The sequence below is a fragment of the Nerophis ophidion genome, linkage group LG05 (genome assembly GCF_033978795.1).
Source record: "Nerophis ophidion isolate RoL-2023_Sa linkage group LG05, RoL_Noph_v1.0, whole genome shotgun sequence".
In the NCBI taxonomy this organism is placed as follows: Eukaryota; Metazoa; Chordata; class Actinopteri; order Syngnathiformes; family Syngnathidae; genus Nerophis; species Nerophis ophidion.
The window spans coordinates 26,516,003-26,542,181 of NC_084615.1; positions in this window are offsets into that span (position 1 = coordinate 26,516,003).

Here is a 26,179-nt window from a genome sequence, read left to right on the forward strand (position 1 = left end):
AAACTACCGAAGATATATTATTTCAGGCATTATTAGCCATTTTTCATGTGTGGTTTAGAAGTTATGTTTAAATAACTGTCATATTGAGTGTTACAGTATACAATCATATTGAGTAGAACCTAATTTTTGTAGTTGCAAACCATAGAAAAACAATCTTTTTTAGTAAAACCCACATTGATTCAATATCACAGGCATTTTTAGAAATTTTGCACATTTGGATTAGGAATTATGTTGGAATACATTTTTATTGCTTTTTTCGCATTATCTCAGGATTCTAAGATCTTTATTGTCATACTGAGTAAAAAACTACTTTGTCCATTTTCAAAATTTAAAAAAGCACATGTTTCAAGTAAAACTCTCAGAGATACATTATTTCAGGCAGTATTGGCCATTTTTCATGTGTGGTTTAGAAGTTATGTTTAAATAACTGTAATATTGAGTGTTACAGTATAGAGTCATATTGAATAAATCATCATTTTTGATTTGCAAACCATATACAAATAACTGTTCCTGGTAAAACTCCCATGGATTCAATTTCACATTCTTTTTTAGACATTTTGCACGTTTGGATTAGGAATGATTTGTAATACATTTTTATTGCTTTTTTCGCATTATCTCAGGATTGTAAGTATGATACTGTCAAATTGAGTAAAACATTACTTGTTGTTTTTGCAAACCTTGCCAAATGTTTCTTTCCAGTAAAACTCTTAAAGATACACATCTTCAGGCGTTATTAGACATTTTGCATGTGTATTTTTGGAATTATGTTTCAAAAACTTTCTTATTGAGTTTGACAGTATACTGTCATAGTGAATAAAACCTAATTTCTGTATTTGTGAACCTTTCCAAAATACTTGATTCTTGTAAAACTCACATAAATTCAATATTACAGGCTTTTTTTGACAGAAATTATGTTTGGTTTTGGAGTTATGTCTATAAACCTTTCATATTTAGTATGACAAATATACAGCTGTTTTGAATTACAAAACAACTTTATGTCTTTGCAAACCTTACAAATGATCATTTTTCTAGTACAACTGACAAAGATGAATATCTCCAGACATTATAAGCCATTTTGCATGTGTGGTTTATAAGTTATGTTTGAATACATTTTTATTGCTTTTTTCGCATTATCTCAGGATTGTAGAAACCTTACTGTCTTATTGAATAAAAAACTACTTTTTGCATTTGCAAGATTTTAAAAAGCATATGTTTCGATCAAAACTCCCGAAGATGCATTATTTCAGGCATTATTAGCCATTTTTCATGTGTGGTTTAGACGTTATGTTTAAATAACTGTCATATTGAGTGTTACAGTATACAATCATATTGAGTAGAACCTAATTTTTGTAGTTGCAAACCATAGAAAAACAATCTTTTTTAGTACAACTCACATTGATTCAATATCACAGGCATTTTTAGAAATTTTGCACATTTGGATTAGGAATTATGTTGGAATACATTTTTATTGCTTTTTTCGCATTATCTCAGGATTCTAAGATCTTTATTGTCATACTGAGTAAAAAACTACTTTGTCCATTTTCAAAATTTAAAAAAGCACATGTTTCAAGTAAAACTCTCAGAGATACATTATTTCAGGCAGTATTGGCCATTTTTCATGTGTGGTTTAGAAGTTATGTTTAAATAACTGTAATATTGAGTGTTACAGTATAGAGTCATATTGAATAAAACATCATTTTTGATTTGCAAACCATATACAAATAACTGTTCCTGGTAAAACTCCCATGGATTCAATTTCACATTCTTTTTTAGACATTTTGCACGTTTGGATTAGGAATGATTTGTAATACATTTTTATTGCTTTTTTCGCATTATCTCAGGATTGTAAGTATGATACTGTCAAATTGAGTAAAACATTACTTGTTGTTTTTGCAAACCTTGCCAAATGTTTCTTTCCAGTAAAACTCTTAAAGATACACATCTTCAGGCGTTATTAGACATTTTGCATGTGTATTTTTGGAATTATGTTTCAAAAACTTTCTTATTGAGTTTGACAGTATACTGTCATAGTGAATAAAACCTAATTTCTGTATTTGTGAACCTTTCCAAAATACTTGATTCTTGTAAAACTCACATAAATTCAATATTACAGGCTTTTTTTGACAGAAATTATGTTTGGTTTTGGAGTTATGTCTATAAACCTTTCATATTTAGTATGACAAATATACAGCTGTTTTGAATTACAAAACAACTTTATGTCTTTGCAAACCTTACAAATGATCATTTTTCTAGTACAACTGACAAAGATGAATATCTCCAGACATTATAAGCCATTTTGCATGTGTGGTTTATAAGTTATGTTTGAATACATTTTTATTGCTTTTTTCGCATTATCTCAGGATTGTAGAAACCTTACTGTCTTATTGAATAAAAAACTACTTTTTGCATTTGCAAGATTTTAAAAAGCATATGTTTCGATCAAAACTCCCGAAGATGCATTATTTCAGGCATTATTAGCCATTTTTCATGTGTGGTTTAGAAGTTATGTTTAAATAACTGTCATATTGAGTGTTACAGTATACAGTCATATTGAGTAGAACCTAATTTTTGTAGTTGCAAACCATAGAAAAACAATCTTTTTTAGTACAACTCACATTGATTCAATATCACAGGCATTTTTAGAAATTTTGCACATTTGGATTAGGAATTATGTTGGAATACATTTTTATTGCTTTTTTCGCATTATCTCAGGATTCTAAGATCTTTATTGTCATACTGAGTAAAAAACTACTTTGTCCATTTTCAAAATTTAAAAAAGCACATGTTTCAAGTACAACTCTCAGAGATACATTATTTCAGGCATTATTGGCCATTTTTCATGTGTGGTTTAGAAGTTATGTTTAAATAACTGTAATATTGAGTGTTACAGTATAGAGTCATATTGAATAAAACATCATTTTTGATTTGCAAACCATATAAAAATAACTGTTCCTGGTAAAACTCCCATGGATTCAATTTCACATTCTTTTTTAGACATTTTGCACGTTTGGATTAGGAATGATTTGTAATACATTTTTATTGCTTTTTTCGCATTATCTCAGGATTGTAAGTATGATACTGTCAAATTGAGTAAAACATTACTTGTTGTTTTTGCAAACCTTGCCAAATGTTTCTTTCCAGTAAAACTCTTAAAGATACATATCTTCAGGCGTTATTAGACATTTTGCATGTGTATTTTTGGAATTATGTTTCAAAAACTTTCTTATTGAGTTTGACAGTATACTGTCATAGTGAATAAAACCTAATTTCTGTATTTGTGAACCTTTCCAAAATACTTGATTCTTGTAAAACTCACAGAAAATCAATATTACAGGCTTTTTTTGAGAGAAATTATGTTTGGTTTTGGAGTTATGTCTATAAAACTTTCAAATTTAGTATGACAAATATACAGCTGTTTTGAATTACAAAACGACTTTATGTCTTTGCAAACCTTACAAATGATCATTTTTCTAGTACAACTGACAAAGATGAATATCTCCAGACATTATAAGCCATTTTGCATGTGTGGTTTATAAGTTATGTTTGAATACATTTTTATTGCTTTTTTCGCATTATCTCAGGATTGTAGAAACCTTACTGTCTTATTGAATAAAAAACTACTTTTTGCATTTGCAAGATTTTAAAAAGCATATGTTTCGATCAAAACTCCCGAAGATGCATTATTTCAGGCATTATTAGCCATTTTTCATGTGTGGTTTAGAAGTTATGTGTAAATAACTGTCATATTGAGTGTTACAGTATACAATCATATTGAGTAGAACCTAATTTTTGTAGTTGCAAACCATAGAAAAACAATCTTTTTTAGTACAACTCACATTGATTCAATATCACAGGCATTTTTAGAAATTTTGCACATTCGGATTAGGAATTATGTTGGAATACATTTTTATTGCTTTTTTCGCATTATCTCAGGATTCTAAGATCTTTATTGTCATACTGAGTAAAAAACTACTTTTTCCATTTTCAAAATTTAAAAAAGCACATGTTTCAAGTAAAACTCTCAGAGATACATTATTTCAGGCATTATTGGCCTTTTTTCATGTGTGGTTTAGAAGTTATGTTTAAATAACTGTAATATTGAGTGTTACAGTATAGAGTCATATTGAATAAAACATCATTTTTGATTTGCAAACCATATACAAATAACTGTTCCTGGTAAAACTCCCATGGATTCAATTTCACATTCTTTTTTAGACATTTTGCACGTTTGGATTAGGAATGATTTGTAATACATTTTTATTGCTTTTTTCGCATTATCTCAGGATTGTAAGTATGATACTGTCAAATTGAGTAAAACATTACTTGTTGTTTTTGCAAACCTTGCCAAATGTTTCTTTCCAGTAAAACTCTTAAAGATACATATCTTCAGGCGTTATTAGACATTTTGCATGTGTATTTTTGGAATTATGTTTCAAAAACGTTCTTATTGAGTTTGACAGTATGCTGTCATAGTGAATAAAACCTAATTTCTGTATTTGTGAACCTTTCCAAAATACTTGATTCTTGTAAAACTCACAGAAATTCAATATTACAGGCTTTTTTTGACAGAAATTATGTTTGGTTTTGGAGTTATGTCTATAAACCTTTCATATTTAGTATGGCAAATATACAGCTGTTTTGAATTACAAAACAACTTTATGTCTTTGCAAACCTTACAAATGATCATTTTTCTAGTACAACTGACAAAGATGAATATCTCCAGACATTATAAGCCATTTTGCATGTGTGGTTTATAAGTTATGTTTGAATACATTTTTATTGCTTTTTTCGCATTATCTCAGGATTGTAGAAACCTTACTGTCTTATTGAATAAAAAACTACTTTTTGCATTTGCAAGATTTTAAAAAGCATATGTTTCGATCAAAACTCCCGAAGATGCATTATTTCAGGCATTATTAGCCATTTTTCATGTGTGGTTTAGAAGTTATGTTTAAATAACTGTCATATTGAGTGTTACAGTATACAGTCATATTGAGTAGAACCTAATTTTTGTAGTTGCAAACCATAGAAAAACAATCTTTTTTAGTACAACTCACATTGATTCAATATCACAGGCATTTTTAGAAATTTTGCACATTTGGATTAGGAATTATGTTGGAATACATTTTTATTGCTTTTTTCGCATTATCTCAGGATTCTAAGATCTTTATTGTCATACTGAGTAAAAAACTACTTTGTCCATTTTCAAAATTTAAAAAAGCACATGTTTCAAGTACAACTCTCAGAGATACATTATTTCAGGCATTATTGGCCATTTTTCATGTGTGGTTTAGAAGTTATGTTTAAATAACTGTAATATTGAGTGTTACAGTATAGAGTCATATTGAATAAAACATCATTTTTGATTTGCAAACCATATAAAAATAACTGTTCCTGGTAAAACTCCCATGGATTCAATTTCACATTCTTTTTTAGACATTTTGCACGTTTGGATTAGGAATGATTTGTAATACATTTTTATTGCTTTTTTCGCATTATCTCAGGATTGTAAGTATGATACTGTCAAATTGAGTAAAACATTACTTGTTGTTTTTGCAAACCTTGCCAAATGTTTCTTTCCAGTAAAACTCTTAAAGATACATATCTTCAGGCGTTATTAGACATTTTGCATGTGTATTTTTGGAATTATGTTTCAAAAACTTTCTTATTGAGTTTGACAGTATACTGTCATAGTGAATAAAACCTAATTTCTGTATTTGTGAACCTTTCCAAAATACTTGATTCTTGTAAAACTCACAGAAATTCAATATTACAGGCTTTTTTTGACAGAAATTATGTTTGGTTTTGGAGTTATGTCTATAAAACTTTCAAATTTAGTATGACAAATATACAGCTGTTTTGAATTACAAAACGACTTTATGTCTTTGCAAACCTTACAAATGATCATTTTTCTAGTACAACTGACAAAGATGAATATCTCCAGACATTATAAGCCATTTTGCATGTGTGGTTTATAAGTTATGTTTGAATACATTTTTATTGCTTTTTTCGCATTATCTCAGGATTGTAGAAACCTTACTGTCTTATTGAATAAAAAACTACTTTTTGCATTTGCAAGATTTTAAAAAGCATATGTTTCGATCAAAACTCCCGAAGATGCATTATTTCAGGCATTATTAGCCATTTTTCATGTGTGGTTTAGAAGTTATGTGTAAATAACTGTCATATTGAGTGTTACAGTATACAATCATATTGAGTAGAACCTAATTTTTGTAGTTGCAAACCATAGAAAAACAATCTTTTTTAGTACAACTCACATTGATTCAATATCACAGGCATTTTTAGAAATTTTGCACATTCGGATTAGGAATTATGTTGGAATACATTTTTATTGCTTTTTTCGCATTATCTCAGGATTCTAAGATCTTTATTGTCATACTGAGTAAAAAACTACTTTTTCCATTTTCAAAATTTAAAAAAGCACATGTTTCAAGTAAAACTCTCAGAGATACATTATTTCAGGCATTATTGGCCTTTTTTCATGTGTGGTTTAGAAGTTATGTTTAAATAACTGTAATATTGAGTGTTACAGTATAGAGTCATATTGAATAAAACATCATTTTTGATTTGCAAACCATATACAAATAACTGTTCCTGGTAAAACTCCCATGGATTCAATTTCACATTCTTTTTTAGACATTTTGCACGTTTGGATTAGGAATGATTTGTAATACATTTTTATTGCTTTTTTCGCATTATCTCAGGATTGTAAGTATGATACTGTCAAATTGAGTAAAACATTACTTGTTGTTTTTGCAAACCTTGCCAAATGTTTCTTTCCAGTAAAACTCTTAAAGATACATATCTTCAGGCGTTATTAGACATTTTGCATGTGTATTTTTGGAATTATGTTTCAAAAACGTTCTTATTGAGTTTGACAGTATGCTGTCATAGTGAATAAAACCTAATTTCTGTATTTGTGAACCTTTCCAAAATACTTGATTCTTGTAAAACTCACAGAAATTCAATATTACAGGCTTTTTTTGACAGAAATTATGTTTGGTTTTGGAGTTATGTCTATAAACCTTTCATATTTAGTATGGCAAATATACAGCTGTTTTGAATTACAAAACAACTTTATGTCTTTGCAAACCTTACAAATGATCATTTTTCTAGTACAACTGACAAAGATGAATATCTCCAGACATTATAAGCCATTTTGCATGTGTGGTTTATAAGTTATGTTTGAATACATTTTTATTGCTTTTTTCGCATTATCTCAGGATTGTAGGAACCTTACTGTCTTATTGAATAAAAAACTACTTTTTGCATTTGCAAGATTTTAAAAAGCATATGTTTCGATCAAAACTCCCGAAGATGCATTATTTCAGGCATTATTAGCCATTTTCATGTGTGGTTTAGAAGTAATGTGTAAATAACTGTCATATTGAGTGTTACAGTATACAATCATATTGAGTAGAACCTAATTTTTGTAGTTGTAAACCATAGAAAAACAATCTTTTTTAGTACAACTCACATTGATTCAATATCACAGGCATTTTTAGAAATTTTGCACATTTGGATTAGGAATTATGTTGGAATACATTTTTATTGCTTTTTTCGCATTATCTCAGGATTCTAAGATCTTTATTGTCATACTGAGTAAAAAACTACTTTGTCCATTTTCAAAATTTAAAAAAGCACATGTTTCAAGTAAAACTCTCAGAGATACATTATTTCAGGCAGTATTGGCCATTTTTCATGTGTGGTTCAGAAGTTATGTTTAAATAACTGTAATATTGAGTGTTACAGTATAGAGTCATATTGAATAAAACATAATTTTTGATTTGCAAACCATATACAAATAACTGTTCCTGGTAAAACTCCCATGGATTCAATTTCACATTCTTTTTTAGACATTTTGCACGTTTGGATTAGGAATGATTTGTAATACATTTTTATTGCTTTTTTCGCATTATCTCAGGATTGTAAGTATGATACTGTCAAATTGAGTAAAACATTACTTGTTGTTTTTGCAAACCTTGCCAAATGTTTCTTTCCAGTAAAACTCTTAAAGATACATATCTTCAGGCGTTATTAGACATTTTGCATGTGTATTTTTGGAATTATGTTTCAAAAACTTTCTTATTGAGTTTGACAGTATACTGTCATAGTGAATAAAACCTAATTTCTGTATTTGTGAACCTTTCCAAAATACTTGATTCTTTTAAAACTCACATAAATTCAATATTACAGGCTTTTTTTGACAGAAATTATGTTTGGTTTTGGAGTTATGTCTATAAACCTTTCATATTTAGTATGACAAATATACAGCTGTTTTGAATTACAAAACAACTTTATGTCTTTGCAAACCTTACAAATGATCATTTTTCTAGTACAACTGACAAAGATGAATATCTCCAGACATTATAAGCCATTTTGCATGTGTGGTTTATAAGTTATGTTTGAATACATTTTTATTGCTTTTTTCGCATTATCTCAGGATTGTAGAAACCTTACTGTCTTATTGAATAAAAAACTACTTTTTGCATTTGCAAGATTTTAAAAAGCATATGTTTCGATCAAAACTACCGAAGATATATTATTTCAGGCATTATTAGCCATTTTTCATGTGTGGTTTAGAAGTTATGTTTAAATAACTGTCATATTGAGTGTTACAGTATACAATCATATTGAGTAGAACCTAATTTTTGTAGTTGCAAACCATAGAAAAACAATCTTTTTTAGTAAAACCCACATTGATTCAATATCACAGGCATTTTTATAAATTTTGCCTATTTGGATTAGGAATTATGTTGGAATACATTTTTATTGCTTTTTTCGCATTATCTCAGGATTCTAAGATCTTTATTGTCATACTGAGTAAAAAACTACTTTGTACTTTTTCAAAATTTAAAAAAGCACATGTTTCAAGTAAAACTCTCAGAGATACATTATTTCAGGCATTATTGGCCATTTTTCATGTGTGGTTTAGAAGTTATGTTTAAATAACTGTAATATTGAGTGTTACAGTATAGAGTCATATTGAATAAAACATAATTTTTGATTTGCAAACCATATACAAATAACTGTTCCTGGTAAAACTCCCATGGATTCAATTTCACATTCTTTTTTAGACATTTTGCACGTTTGGATTAGGAATGATTTGTAATACATTTTTATTGCTTTTTTCGCATTATCTCAGGATTGTAAGTATGATACTGTCAAATTGAGTAAAACATTACTTGTTGTTTTTGCAAACCTTGCCAAATGTTTCTTTCCAGTAAAACTCTTAAAGATACATATCTTCAGGCGTTATTAGACATTTTGCATGTGTATTTTTGGAATTATGTTTCAAAAACTTTCTTATTGAGTTTGACAGTATACTGTCATAGTGAATAAAACCTAATTTCTGTATTTGTGAACCTTTCCAAAATACTTGATTCTTGTAAAACTCACAGAAATTGAATATTACAGGCTTTTTTTGAGAGAAATTATGTTTGGTTTTGGAGTTATGTCTATAAAACTTTCAAATTTAGTATGACAAATATACAGCTGTTTTGAATTACAAAACAACTTTATGTCTTTGCAAACCTTACAAATGATCATTTTTCTAGTACAACTGACAAAGATGAATATCTCCAGACATTATAAGCCATTTTGCATGTGTGGTTTATAAGTTATGTTTGAATACATTTTTATTGCTTTTTTCGCATTATCTCAGGATTGTAGAAACCTTACTGTCTTATTGAATAAAAAACTACTTTTTGCATTTGCAAGATTTTAAAAAGCATATGTTTCGATCAAAACTACCGAAGATATATTATTTCAGGCATTATTAGCCATTTTTCATGTGTGGTTTAGAAGTTATGTTTAAATAACTGTCATATTGAGTGTTACAGTATACAATCATATTGAGTAGAACCTAATTTTTGTAGTTGCAAACCATAGAAAAACAATCTTTTTTAGTAAAACCCACATTGATTCAATATCACAGGCATTTTTAGAAATTTTGCCTATTTGGATTAGGAATTATGTTGGAATACATTTTTATTGCTTTTTTCGCATTATCTCAGGATTCTAAGATCTTTATTGTCATACTGAGTAAAAAACTACTTTGTACTTTTTCAAAATTTAAAAAAGCACATGTTTCAAGTAAAACTCTCAGAGATACATTATTTCAGGCATTATTGGCCATTTTTCATGTGTGGTTTAGAAGTTATGTTTAAATAACTGTAATATTGAGTGTTACAGTATAGAGTCATATTGAATAAAACATAATTTTTGATTTGCAAACCATATACAAATAACTGTTCCTGGTAAAACTCCCATGGATTCAATTTCACATTCTTTTTTAGACATTTTGCACGTTTGGATTAGGAATGATTTGTAATACATTTTTATTGCTTTTTTCGCATTATCTCAGGATTGTAAGTATGATACTGTCAAATTGAGTAAAACATTACTTGTTGTTTTTGCAAACCTTGCCAAATGTTTCTTTCCAGTAAAACTCTTAAAGATACATATCTTCAGGCGTTATTAGACATTTTGCATGTGTATTTTTGGAATTATGTTTCAAAAACTTTCTTATTGAGTTTGACAGTATACTGTCATAGTGAATAAAACCTAATTTCTGTATTTGTGAACCTTTCCAAAATACTTGATTCTTGTAAAACTCACAGAAATTCAATATTACAGGCTTTTTTTGAGAGAAATTATGTTTGGTTTTGGAGTTATGTCTATAAAACTTTCAAATTTAGTATGACAAATATACAGCTGTTTTGAATTACAAAACAACTTTATGTCTTTGCAAACCTTACAAATGATCATTTTTCTAGTACAACTGACAAAGATGAATATCTCCAGACATTATAAGCCATTTTGCATGTGTGGTTTATAAGTTATGTTTGAATACATTTTTATTGCTTTTTTCGCATTATCTCAGGATTGTAGAAACCTTACTGTCTTATTGAATAAAAAACTACTTTTTGCATTTGCAAGATTTTAAAAAGCATATGTTTCGATCAAAACTCCCGAAGATGCATTATTTCAGGCATTATTAGCCATTTTTCATGTGTGGTTTAGAAGTTATGTGTAAATAACTGTCATATTGAGTGTTACAGTATACAATCATATTGAGTAGAACCTAATTTTTGTAGTTGCAAACCATAGAAAAACAATCTTTTTTAGTACAACTCACATTGATTCAATATCACAGGCATTTTTAGAAATTTTGCACATTCGGATTAGGAATTATGTTGGAATACATTTTTATTGCTTTTTTCGAATTATCTCAGGATTCTAAGATCTTTTTTGTCATACTGAGTAAAAAACTACTTTGTCCATTTTCAAAATTTAAAAAAGCACATGTTTCAAGTAAAACTCTCAGAGATACATTATTTCAGGCATTATTGGCCTTTTTTCATGTGTGGTTTAGAAGTTATGTTTAAATAACTGTAATATTGAGTGTTACAGTATAGAGTCATATTGAATAAAACATCATTTTTGATTTGCAAACCATATACAAATAACTGTTCCTGGTAAAACTCCCATGGATTCAATTTCACATTCTTTTTTAGACATTTTGCACGTTTGGATTAGGAATGATTTGTAATACATTTTTATTGCTTTTTTCGCATTATCTCAGGATTGTAAGTATGATACTGTCAAATTGAGTAAAACATTACTTGTTGTTTTTGCAAACCTTGCCAAATGTTTCTTTCCAGTAAAACTCTTAAAGATACATATCTTCAGGCGTTATTAGACATTTTGCATGTGTATTTTTGGAATTATGTTTCAAAAACGTTCTTATTGAGTTTGACAGTATGCTGTCATAGTGAATAAAACCTAATTTCTGTATTTGTGAACCTTTCCAAAATACTTGATTCTTGTAAAACTCACAGAAATTCAATATTACAGGCTTTTTTTGACAGAAATTATGTTTGGTTTTGGAGTTATGTCTATAAACCTTTCATATTTAGTATGACAAATATACAGCTGTTTTGAATTACAAAACAACTTTATGTCTTTGCAAACCTTACAAATGATCATTTTTCTAGTACAACTGACAAAGATGAATATCTCCAGACATTATAAGCCATTTTGCATGTGTGGTTTATAAGTTATGTTTGAATACATTTTTATTGCTTTTTTCGCATTATCTCAGGATTGTAGAAACCTTACTGTCTTATTGAATAAAAAACAACTTTTTGCATTTGCAAGATTTTAAAAAGCATATGTTTCGATCAAAACTACCGAAGATATATTATTTCAGGCATTATTAGCCATTTTTCATGTGTGGTTTAGAAGTTATGTTTAAATAACTGTCATATTGAGTGTTACAGTATACAATCATATTGAGTAGAACCTAATTTTTGTAGTTGCAAACCATAGAAAAACAATCTTTTTTAGTAAAACCCACATTGATTCAATATCACAGGCATTTTTAGAAATTTTGCACATTTGGATTAGGAATTATGTTGGAATACATTTTTATTGCTTTTTTCGCATTATCTCAGGATTCTAAGATCTTTATTGTCATACTGAGTAAAAAACTACTTTGTCCATTTTCAAAATTTAAAAAAGCACATGTTTCAAGTAAAACTCTCAGAGATACATTATTTCAGGCAGTATTGGCCATTTTTCATGTGTGGTTTAGAAGTTATGTTTAAATAACTGTAATATTGAGTGTTACAGTATAGAGTCATATTGAATAAAACATCATTTTTGATTTGCAAACCATATACAAATAACTGTTCCTGGTAAAACTCCCATGGATTCAATTTCACATTCTTTTTTAGACATTTTACACGTTTGGATTAGGAATGATTTGTAATACATTTTTATTGCTTTTTTCGCATTATCTCAGGATTGTAAGTATGATACTGTCAAATTGAATAAAACATTACTTGTTGTTTTTGCAAACCTTGCCAAATGTTTCTTTCCAGTAAAACTCTTAAAGATACATATCTTCAGGCGTTATTAGACATTTTGCATGTGTATTTTTGGAATTATGTTTCAAAAACTTTCTTATTGAGTTTGACAGTATACTGTCATAGTGAATAAAACCTAATTTCTGTATTTGTGAACCTTTCCAAAATACTTGATTCTTGTAAAACTCACAGAAATTCAATATTACAGGCTTTTTTTGACAGAAATTATGTTTGGTTTTGGAGTTATGTCTATAAACCTTTCAAATTTAGTATGACAAATATACAGCTGTTTTGAATTACAAAACAACTTTATGTCTTTGCAAACCTTACAAATGATCATTTTTCTAGTACAACTGACAAAGATGAATATCTCCAGACATTATAAGCCATTTTGCATGTGTGGTTTATAAGTTATGTTTGAATACATTTTTATTGCTTTTTTCGCATTATCTCAGGATTGTAGAAACCTTACTGTCTTATTGAATAAAAAACTACTTTTTGCATTTGCAAAATTTTAAAAAGCATATGTTTCGATCAAAACTCCCGAAGATGCATTATTTCAGGCATTATTAGCCATTTTTCATGTGTGGTTTAGAAGTTATGTGTAAATAACTGTCATATTGAGTGTTACAGTATACAATCATATTGAGTAGAACCTAATTTTTGTAGTTGCAAACCATAGAAAAACAATCTTTTTTAGTACAACTCACATTGATTCAATATCACAGGCATTTTTAGAAATTTTGCACATTCGGATTAGGAATTATGTTGGAATACATTTTTATTGCTTTTTTCGCATTATCTCAGGATTCTAAGATCTTTATTGTCATACTGAGTAAAAAACTACTTTGTCCATTTTCAAAATTTAAAAAAGCACATGTTTCAAGTAAAACTCTCAGAGATACATTATTTCAGGCATTATTGGCCTTTTTTCATGTGTGGTTTAGAAGTTATGTTTAAATAACTGTAATATTGAGTGTTACAGTATAGAGTCATATTGAATAAAACATCATTTTTGATTTGCAAACCATATACAAATAACTGTTCCTGGTAAAACTCCCATGGATTCAATTTCACATTCTTTTTTAGACATTTTGCACGTTTGGATTAGGAATGATTTGTAATACATTTTTATTGCTTTTTTCGCATTATCTCAGGATTGTAAGTATGATACTGTCAAATTGAGTAAAACATTACTTGTTGTTTTTGCAAACCTTGCCAAATGTTTCTTTCCAGTAAAACTCTTAAAGATACATATCTTCAGGCGTTATTAGACATTTTGCATGTGTATTTTTGGAATTATGTTTCAAAAACGTTCTTATTGAGTTTGACAGTATGCTGTCATAGTGAATAAAACCTAATTTCTGTATTTGTGAACCTTTCCAAAATACTTGATTCTTGTAAAACTCACAGAAATTCAATATTACAGGCTTTTTTTGACAGAAATTATGTTTGGTTTTGGAGTTATGTCTATAAACCTTTCATATTTAGTATGACAAATATACAGCTGTTTTGAATTACAAAACAACTTTATGTCTTTGAAAACCTTACAAATTATCATTTTTCTAGTACAACTGACAAAGATGAATATCTCCAGACATTATAAGCCATTTTGCATTTGTGGTTTATAAGTTATGTTTGAATACATTTTTATTGCTTTTTTCGCATTATCTCAGGATTGTAGAAACCTTACTGTCTTATTGAATAAAAAACAACTCTTTGCATTTGCAAGATTTTAAAAAGCATATGTTTCGATCAAAACTACCGAAGATATATTATTTCAGGCATTATTAGCCATTTTTCATGTGTGGTTTAGAAGTTATGTTTAAATAACTGTCATATTGAGTGTTACAGTATACAATCATATTGAGTAGAACCTAATTTTTGTAGTTGCAAACCATAGAAAAACAATCTTTTTTAGTAAAACCCACATTGATTCAATATCACAGGCATTTTTAGAAATTTTGCACATTTGGATTAGGAATTATGTTGGAATACATTTTTATTGCTTTTTTCGCATTATCTCAGGATTCTAAGATCTTTATTGTCATACTGAGTAAAAAACTACTTTGTCCATTTTCAAAATTTAAAAAAGCACATGTTTCAAGTAAAACTCTCAGAGATACATTATTTCAGGCAGTATTGGCCATTTTTCATGTGTGGTTTAGAAGTTATGTTTAAATAACTGTAATATTGAGTGTTACAGTATAGAGTCATATTGAATAAAACATCATTTTTGATTTGCAAACCATATACAAATAACTGTTCCTGGTAAAACTCCCATGGATTCAATTTCACATTCTTTTTTAGACATTTTACACGTTTGGATTAGGAATGATTTGTAATACATTTTTATTGCTTTTTTCGCATTATCTCAGGATTGTAAGTATGATACTGTCAAATTGAATAAAACATTACTTGTTGTTTTTGCAAACCTTGCCAAATGTTTCTTTCCAGTAAAACTCTTAAAGATACATATCTTCAGGCGTTATTAGACATTTTGCATGTGTATTTTTGGAATTATGTTTCAAAAACTTTCTTATTGAGTTTGACAGTATACTGTCATAGTGAATAAAACCTAATTTCTGTATTTGTGAACCTTTCCAAAATACTTGATTCTTGTAAAACTCACAGAAATTCAATATTACAGGCTTTTTTTGACAGAAATTATGTTTGGTTTTGGAGTTATGTCTATAAACCTTTCAAATTTAGTATGACAAATATACAGCTGTTTTGAATTACAAAACAACTTTATGTCTTTGCAAACCTTACAAATGATCATTTTTCTAGTACAACTGACAAAGATGAATATCTCCAGACATTATAAGCCATTTTGCATGTGTGGTTTATAAGTTATGTTTGAATACATTTTTATTGCTTTTTTCGCATTATCTCAGGATTGTAGAAACCTTACTGTCTTATTGAATAAAAAACTACTTTTTGCATTTGCAAGATTTTAAAAAGCATATGTTTCGATCAAAACTCCCGAAGATGCATTATTTCAGGCATTATTAGCCATTTTTCATGTGTGGTTTAGAAGTTATGTTTAAATAACTGTCATATTGAGTGTTACAGTATACAATCATATTGAGTAGAACCTAATTTTTGTAGTTGCAAACCATAGAAAAACAATCTTTTTTAGTACAACTCACATTGATTCAATATCACAGGCATTTTTAGAAATTTTGCACATTTGGATTAGGAATTATGTTGGAATACATTTTTATTGCTTTTTTCGCATTATCTCAGGATTCTAAGATCTTTATTGTCATACTGAGTAAAAAACTACTTTGTCCATTTTCAAAATTTAAAAAAGCACATGTTTCAAGTAAAACTCTCAGAGATACATTATTTCAGGCAGTATTGGCCATTTTTCATGTGTGGTTTAGAAGTTATGTTTAAATAACTGTAATATTGAGTGTTACAGTATAGAGTCATATTGAATAAAACATCATTTTTGATTTGCAAACCATATACAAATAACTGTTCCTGGTAAAACTCCCATGGATTCAATTTCACATTCTTTTTTAGACATTTTGCACGTTTGGATTAGGAATGATTTGTAATACATTTGTATTGCTTTTTTCGCATTATCTCAGGATTGTAAGTATGATACTGTCAAATTGAGTAAAGCATTACTTGTTGTTTTTGCAAACCTTGCCAAATGTTTCTTTCCAGTAAAACTCTTAAAGATACACATCTTCAGGCGTTATTAGACATTTTGCATGTGTATTTTTGGAATTATGTTTCAAAAACTTTCTTATTGAGTTTGACAGTATACTGTCATAGTGAATAAAACCTAATTTCTGTATTTGTGAACCTTTCCAAAATACTTGATTCTTGTAAAACTCACAGAAATTCAATATTACAGGCTTTTTTTGACAGAAATTATGTTTGGTTTTGGAGTTATGTCTATAAACCTTTCAAATTTAGTATGACAAATATACAGCTGTTTTGAATTACAAAACAACTTTATGTCTTTGCAAACCTTACAAATGATCATTTTTCTAGTACAACTGACAAAGATGAATATCTCCAGACATTATAAGCCATTTTGCATGTGTGGTTTATAAGTTATGTTTGAATACATTTTTATTGCTTTTTTCGCATTATCTCAGGATTGTAGAAACCTTACTGTCTTATTGAATAAAAAACTACTTTTTGCATTTGCAAGATTTTAAAAAGCATATGTTTCGATCAAAACTCCCGAAGATGCATTATTTCAGGCATTATTAGCCATTTTTCATGTGTGGTTTAGAAGTTATGTGTAAATAACTGTCATATTGAGTGTTACAGTATACAATCATATTGAGTAGAACCTAATTTTTGTAGTTGCAAACCATAGAAAAACAATCTTTTTTAGTACAACTCACATTGATTCAATATCACAGGCATTTTTAGAAATTTTGCACATTCGGATTAGGAATTATGTTGGAATACATTTTTATTGCTTTTTTCGCATTATCTCAGGATTCTAAGATCTTTATTGTCATACTGAGTAAAAAACTACTTTGTCCATTTTCAAAATTTAAAAAAGCACATGTTTCAAGTAAAACTCTCAGAGATACATTATTTCAGGCATTATTGGCCTTTTTTCATGTGTGGTTTAGAAGTTATGTTTAAATAACTGTAATATTGAGTGTTACAGTATAGAGTCATATTGAATAAAACATCATTTTTGATTTGCAAACCATATACAAATAACTGTTCCTGGTAAAACTCCCATGGATTCAATTTCACATTCTTTTTTAGACATTTTGCACGTTTGGATTAGGAATGATTTGTAATACATTTTTATTGCTTTTTTCGCATTATCTCAGGATTGTAAGTATGATACTGTCAAATTGAGTAAAACATTACTTGTTGTTTTTGCAAACCTTGCCAAATGTTTCTTTCCAGTAAAACTCTTAAAGATACATATCTTCAGGCGTTATTAGACATTTTGCATGTGTATTTTTGGAATTATGTTTCAAAAACGTTCTTATTGAGTTTGACAGTATGCTGTCATAGTGAATAAAACCTAATTTCTGTATTTGTGAACCTTTCCAAAATACTTGATTCTTGTAAAACTCACAGAAATTCAATATTACAGGCTTTTTTTGACAGAAATTATGTTTGGTTTTGGAGTTATGTCTATAAACCTTTCATATTTAGTATGACAAATATACAGCTGTTTTGAATTACAAAACAACTTTATGTCTTTGAAAACCTTACAAATTATCATTTTTCTAGTACAACTGACAAAGATGAATATCTCCAGACATTATAAGCCATTTTGCATTTGTGGTTTATAAGTTATGTTTGAATACATTTTTATTGCTTTTTTCGCATTATCTCAGGATTGTAGAAACCTTACTGTCTTATTGAATAAAAAACAACTTTTTGCATTTGCAAGATTTTAAAAAGCATATGTTTCGATCAAAACTACCGAAGATATATTATTTCAGGCATTATTAGCCATTTTTCATGTGTGGTTTAGAAGTTATGTTTAAATAACTGTCATATTGAGTGTTACAGTATACAATCATATTGAGTAGAACCTAATTTTTGTAGTTGCAAACCATAGAAAAACAATCTTTTTTAGTAAAACCCACATTGATTCAATATCACAGGCATTTTTAGAAATTTTGCACATTTGGATTAGGAATTATGTTGGAATACATTTTTATTGCTTTTTTCGCATTATCTCAGGATTCTAAGATCTTTATTGTCATACTGAGTAAAAAACTACTTTGTCCATTTTCAAAATTTAAAAAAGCACATGTTTCAAGTAAAACTCTCAGAGATACATTATTTCAGGCAGTATTGGCAATTTTTCATGTGTGGTTTAGAAGTTATTTTTAAATAACTGTAATATTGAGTGTTACAGTATAGAGTCATATTGAATAAAACATCATTTTTGATTTGCAAACCATATACAAATAACTGTTCCTGGTAAAACTCCCATGGATTCAATTTCACATTCTTTTTTAGACATTTTACACGTTTGGATTAGGAATGATTTGTAATACATTTTTATTGCTTTTTTCGCATTATCTCAGGATTGTAAGTATGATACTGTCAAATTGAATAAAACATTACTTGTTGTTTTTGCAAACCTTGCCAAATGTTTCTTTCCAGTAAAACTCTTAAAGATACATATCTTCAGGCGTTATTAGACATTTTGCATGTGTATTTTTGGAATTATGTTTCAAAAACTTTCTTATTGAGTTTGACAGTATACTGTCATAGTGAATAAAACCTAATTTCTGTATTTGTGAACCTTTCCAAAATACTTGATTCTTGTAAAACTCACAGAAATTCAATATTACAGGCTTTTTTTGACAGAAATTATGTTTGGTTTTGGAGTTATGTCTATAAACCTTTCAAATTTAGTATGACAAATATACAGCTGTTTTGAATTACAAAACAACTTTTTGTCTTTGCAAACCTTACAAATGATCATTTTTCTAGTACAACTGACAAAGATGAATATCTCCAGACATTATAAGCCATTTTGCATGTGTGGTTTATAAGTTATGTTTGAATACATTTTTATTGCTTTTTTCGCATTATCTCAGGATTGTAGAAACCTTACTGTCTTATTGAATAAAAAACTACTTTTTGCATTTGCAAGATTTTAAAAAGCATATGTTTCGATCAAAACTCCCGAAGATGCATTATTTCAGGCATTATTAGCCATTTTTCATGTGTGGTTTAGAAGTTATGTTTAAATAACTGTCATATTGAGTGTTACAGTATACAATCATATTGAGTAGAACCTAATTTTTGTAGTTGCAAACCATAGAAAAACAATCTTTTTTAGTACAACTCACATTGATTCAATATCACAGGCATTTTTAGAAATTTTGCACATTTGGATTAGGAATTATGTTGGAATACATTTTTATTGCTTTTTTCGCATTATCTCAGGATTCTAAGATCTTTATTGTCATACTGAGTAAAAAACTACTTTGTCCATTTTCAAAATTTAAAAAAGCACATGTTTCAAGTAAAACTCTCAGAGATACATTATTTCAGGCAGTATTGGCCATTTTTCATGTGTGGTTTAGAAGTTATGTTTAAATAACTGTAATATTGAGTGTTACAGTATAGAGTCATATTGAATAAAACATCATTTTTGATTTGCAAACCATATACAAATAACTGTTCCTGGTAAAACTCCCATGGATTCAATTTCACATTCTTTTTTAGACATTTTGCACGTTTGGATTAGGAATGATTTGTAATACATTTGTATTGCTTTTTTCGCATTATCTCAGGATTGTAAGTATGATACTGTCAAATTGAGTAAAGCATTACTTGTTGTTTTTGCAAACCTTGCCAAATGTTTCTTTCCAGTAAAACTCTTAAAGATACACATCTTCAGGCGTTATTAGACATTTTGCATGTGTATTTTTGGAATTATGTTTCAAAAACTTTCTTATTGAGTTTGACAGTATACTGTCATAGTGAATAAAACCTAATTTCTGTATTTGTGAACCTTTCCAAAATACTTGATTCTTGTAAAACTCACATAAATTCAATATTACAGGCTTTTTTTGACAGAAATTATGTTTGGTTTTGGAGTTATGTCTATAAACCTTTCAAATTTAGTATGACAAATATACAGCTGTTTTGAATTACAAAACAACTTTATGTCTTTGCAAACCTTACAAATGATCATTTTTCTAGTACAACTGACAAAGATGAATATCTCCAGACATTATAAGCCATTTTGCATGTGTGGTTTATAAGTTATGTTTGAATACATTTTTATTGCTTTTTTCGCATTATCTCAGGATTGTAGAAACCTTACTGTCTTATTGAATAAAAAACTACTTTTTGCATTTGCAAGATTTTAAAAAGCATATGTTTCGATCAAAACTCCCGAAGATGCATTATTTCAGGCATTATTAGCCATTTTTCATGTGTGGTTTAGAAGTTATGTTTAAATAACTGTCATATTGAGTGTTACAGTATACAATCATATTGAGTAGAACCTAATTTTTGTAGTTGCAAACCATAGAAAAACAATCTTTTTTAGTACAACTCACATTGATTCAATATCACAGGCATTTTTAGAAATTTTGCACATTTGGATTAGGAATTATGTTGGAATACATTTTTATTGCTTTTTTCGCATTATCTCAGGATTCTAAGATCTTTATTGTCATACTGAGTAAAAAACTACTTTGTCCATTTTCAAAATTTAAAAAAGCACATGTTTCAAGTAAAACTCTCAGAGATACATTATTTCAGGCAGTATTGGCCATTTTTCATGTGTGGTTTAGAAGTTATGTTTAAATAACTGTAATATTGAGTGTTACAGTATAGAGTCATATTGAATAAAACATCATTTTTGATTTGCAAACCATATACAAATAACTGTTCCTGGTAAAACTCCCATGGATTCAATTTCACATTCTTTTTTAGACATTTTGCACGTTTGGATTAGGAATGATTTGTAATACATTTGTATTGCTTTTTTCGCATTATCTCAGGATTGTAAGTATGATACTGTCAAATTGAGTAAAGCATTACTTGTTGTTTTTGCAAACCTTGCCAAATGTTTCTTTCCAGTAAAACTCTTAAAGATACACATCTTCAGGCGTTATTAGACATTTTGCATGTGTATTTTTGGAATTATGTTTCAAAAACTTTCTTATTGAGTTTGACAGTATACTGTCATAGTGAATAAAACCTAATTTCTGTATTTGTGAACCTTTACAAAATACTTGATTCTTGTAAAACTCACATAAATTCAATATTACAGGCTTTTTTTGACAGAAATTATGTTTGGTTTTGGAGTTATGTCTATAAACCTTTCATATTTAGTATGACAAATATACAGCTGTTTTGAATTACAAAACAACTTTATGTCTTTGCAAACCTTACAAATGATCATTTTTCTAGTACAACTGACAAAGATGAATATCTCCAGACATTATAAGCCATCTTGCATGTGTGGTTTATAAGTTATGTTTGAATACATTTTTATTGCTTTTTTCGCATTATCTCAGGATTGTAGAAACCATACTGTCTTATTGAATAAAAAACTACTTTTTGCATTTGCAAGATTTTAAAAAGCATATGTTTCGATCAAAACTCCCGAAGATGCATTATTTCAGGCATTATTAGCCATTTTTCATGTGTGGTTTAGAAGTTATGTTTAAATAACTGTCATATTGAGTGTTACAGTATACAATCATATTGAGTAGAACCTAATTTTTGTAGTTGCAAACCATAGAAAAACAATCTTTTTTAGTACAACTCACATTGATTCAATATCACAGGCATTTTTAGAAATTTTGCACATTTGGATTAGGAATTATGTTGGAATACATTTTTATTGCTTTTTTCGCATTATCTCAGGATTCTAAGATCTTTATTGTCATACTGAGTAAAAAACTACTTTGTCCATTTTCAAAATTTAAAAAAGCACATGTTTCAAGTAAAACTCTCAGAGATACATTATTTCAGGCAGTATTGGCCATTTTTCATGTGTGGTTTAGAAGTTATGTTTAAATAACTGTAATATTGAGTGTTACAGTATAGAGTCATATTGAATAAATCATCATTTTTGATTTGCAAACCATATACAAATTACTGTTCCTGGTAAAACTCCCATGGATTCAATTTCACATTCTTTTTTAGACATTTTGCACGTTTGGATTAGGAATGATTTGTAATACATTTTTATTGCTTTTTTCGCATTATCTCAGGATTGTAAGTATGATACTGTCAAATTGAGTAAAACATTACTTGTTGTTTTTGCAAACCTTGCCAAATGTTTCTTTCCAGTAAAACTCTTAAAGATACACATCTTCAGGCGTTATTAGACATTTTGCATGTGTATTTTTGGAATTATGTTTCAAAAACTTTCTTATTGAGTTTGACAGTATACTGTCATAGTGAATAAAACCTAATTTCTGTATTTGTGAACCTTTCCAAAATACTTGATTCTTGTAAAACTCACATAAATTCAATATTACAGGCTTTTTTTGACAGAAATTATGTTTGGTTTTGGAGTTATGTCTATAAACCTTTCATATTTAGTATGACAAATATACAGCTGTTTTGAATTACAAAACAACTTTATGTCTTTGCAAACCTTACAAATGATCATTTTTCTAGTACAACTGACAAAGATGAATATCTCCAGACATTATAAGCCATTTTGCATGTGTGGTTTATAAGTTATGTTTGAATACATTTTTATTGCTTTTTTCGCATTATCTCAGGATTGTAGAAACCTTACTGTCTTATTGAATAAAAAACTACTTTTTGCATTTGCAAGATTTTAAAAAGCATATGTTTCGATCAAAACTCCCGAAGATGCATTATTTCAGGCATTATTAGCCATTTTCATGTGTGGTTTAGACGTTATGTTTAAATAACTGTCATATTGAGTGTTACAGTATACAATCATATTGAGTAGAACCTAATTTTTGTAGTTGCAAACCATAGAAAAACAATCTTTTTTAGTACAACTCACATTGATTCAATATCACAGGCATTTTTAGAAATTTTGCACATTTGGATTAGGAATTATGTTGGAATACATTTTTATTGCTTTTTTCGCATTATCTCAGGATTCTAAGATCTTTATTGTCATACTGAGTAAAAAACTACTTTGTCCATTTTCAAAATTTAAAAAAGCACATGTTTCAAGTAAAACTCTCAGAGATACATTATTTCAGGCAGTATTGGCCATTTTTCATGTGTGGTTTAGAAGTTATGTTTAAATAACTGTAATATTGAGTGTTACAGTATAGAGTCATATTGAATAAATCATCATTTTTGATTTGCAAACCATATACAAATTACTGTTCCTGGTAAAACTCCCATGGATTCAATTTCACATTCTTTTTTAGACATTTTGCACGTTTGGATTAGGAATGATTTGTAATACATTTTTATTGCTTTTTTCGCATTATCTCAGGATTGTAAGTATGATACTGTCAAATTGAGTAAAACATTACTTGTTGTTTTTGCAAACCTTGCCAAATGTTTCTTTCCAGTAAAACTCTTAAAGATACACATCTTCAGGCGTTATTAGACATTTTGCATGTGTATTTTTGGAATTATGTTTCAAAAACTTTCTTATTGAGTTTGACAGTATACTGTCATAGTGAATAAAACCTAATTTCTGTATTTGTGAACCTTTCCAAAATACTTGATTCTTGTAAAACTCACATAAATTCAATATTACAGGCTTTTTTTGACAGAAATTATGTTTGGTTTTGGAGTTATGTCTATAAACCTTTCATATTTAGTATGACAAATATACAGCTGTTTTGAATTACAAAACAACTTTATGTCTTTGCAAACCTTACAAATGATCATTTTTCTAGTACAACTGACAAAGATGAATATCTCCAGACATTATAAGCCATTTTGCATGTGTGGTTTATAAGTTATGTTTGAATACATTTTTATTGCTTTTTTCGCATTATCTCAGGATTGTAGAAACCTTACTGTCTTATTGAATAAAAAACTACTTTTTGCATTTGCAAGATTTTAAAAAGCATATGTTTCGATCAAAACTCCCGAAGATGCATTATTTCAGGCATTATTAGCCATTTTCATGTGTGGTTTAGACGTTATGTTTAAATAACTGTCATATTGAGTGTTACAGTATACAATCATATTGAGTAGAACCTAATTTTTGTAGTTGCAAACCATAGAAAAACAATCTTTTTTAGTACAACTCACATTGATTCAATATCACAGGCATTTTTAGAAATTTTGCACATTTGGATTAGGAATTATGTTGGAATACATTTTTATTGCTTTTTTCGCATTATCTCAGGATTCTAAGATCTTTATTGTCATACTGAGTAAAAAACTACTTTGTCCATTTTCAAAATTTAAAAAAGCACATGTTTCAAGTAAAACTCTCAGAGATACATTATTTCAGGCAGTATTGGCCATTTTTCATGTGTGGTTTAGAAGTTATGTTTAAATAACTGTAATATTGAGTGTTACAGTATAGAGTCATATTGAATAAAACATCATTTTTGATTTGCAAACCATATACAAATAACTGTTCCTGGTAAAACTCCCATGGATTCAATTTCACATTCTTTTTTAGACATTTTGCACGTTTGGATTAGGAATGATTTGTAATACATTTTTATTGCTTTTTTCGCATTATCTCAGGATTGTAAGTATGATACTGTCAAATTGAGTAAAACATTACTTGTTGTTTTTGCAAACCTTGCCAAATGTTTCTTTCCAGTAAAACTCTTAAAGATACACATCTTCATGCGTTATTAGACATTTTGCATGTGTATTTTTGGAATTATGTTTCAAAAACTTTCTTATTGAGTTTGACAGTATATTGTCATAGTGAATAAAACCTAATTTCTGTATTTGTGAACCTTTCCAAAATACTTGATTCTTGTAAAACTCACATAAATTCAATATTACAGGCTTTTTTTGACAGAAATTATGTTTGGTTTTGGAGTTATGTCTATAAACCTTTCATATTTAGTATGACAAATATACAGCTGTTTTGAATTACAAAACAACTTTATGTCTTTGCAAACCTTACAAATGATCATTTTTCTAGTACAACTGACAAAGATGAATATCTCCAGACATTATAAGCCATTTTGCATGTGTGGTTTATAAGTTATGTTTGAATACATTTTTATTGCTTTTTTCGCATTATCTCAGGATTGTAGAAACCTTACTGTCTTATTGAATAAAAAACTACTTTTTGCATTTGCAAGATTTTAAAAAGCATATGTTTCGATCAAAACTCCCGAAGATGCATTATTTCAGGCATTATTAGCCATTTTTCATGTGTGGTTTAGAAGTTATGTTTAAATAACTGTCATATTGAGTGTTACAGTATACAGTCATATTGAGTAGAACCTAATTTTTGTAGTTGCAAACCATAGAAAAACAATCTTTTTTAGTACAACTCACATTGATTCAATATCACAGGCATTTTTAGAAATTTTGCACATTTGGATTAGGAATTATGTTGGAATACATTTTTATTGCTTTTTTCGCATTATCTCAGGATTCTAAGATCTTTATTGTCATACTGAGTAAAAAACTACTTTGTCCATTTTCAAAATTTAAAAAAGCACATGTTTCAAGTACAACTCTCAGAGATACATTATTTCAGGCATTATTGGCCATTTTTCATGTGTGGTTTAGAAGTTATGTTTAAATAACTGTAATATTGAGTGTTACAGTATAGAGTCATATTGAATAAAACATCATTTTTGATTTGCAAACCATATAAAAATAACTGTTCCTGGTAAAACTCCCATGGATTCAATTTCACA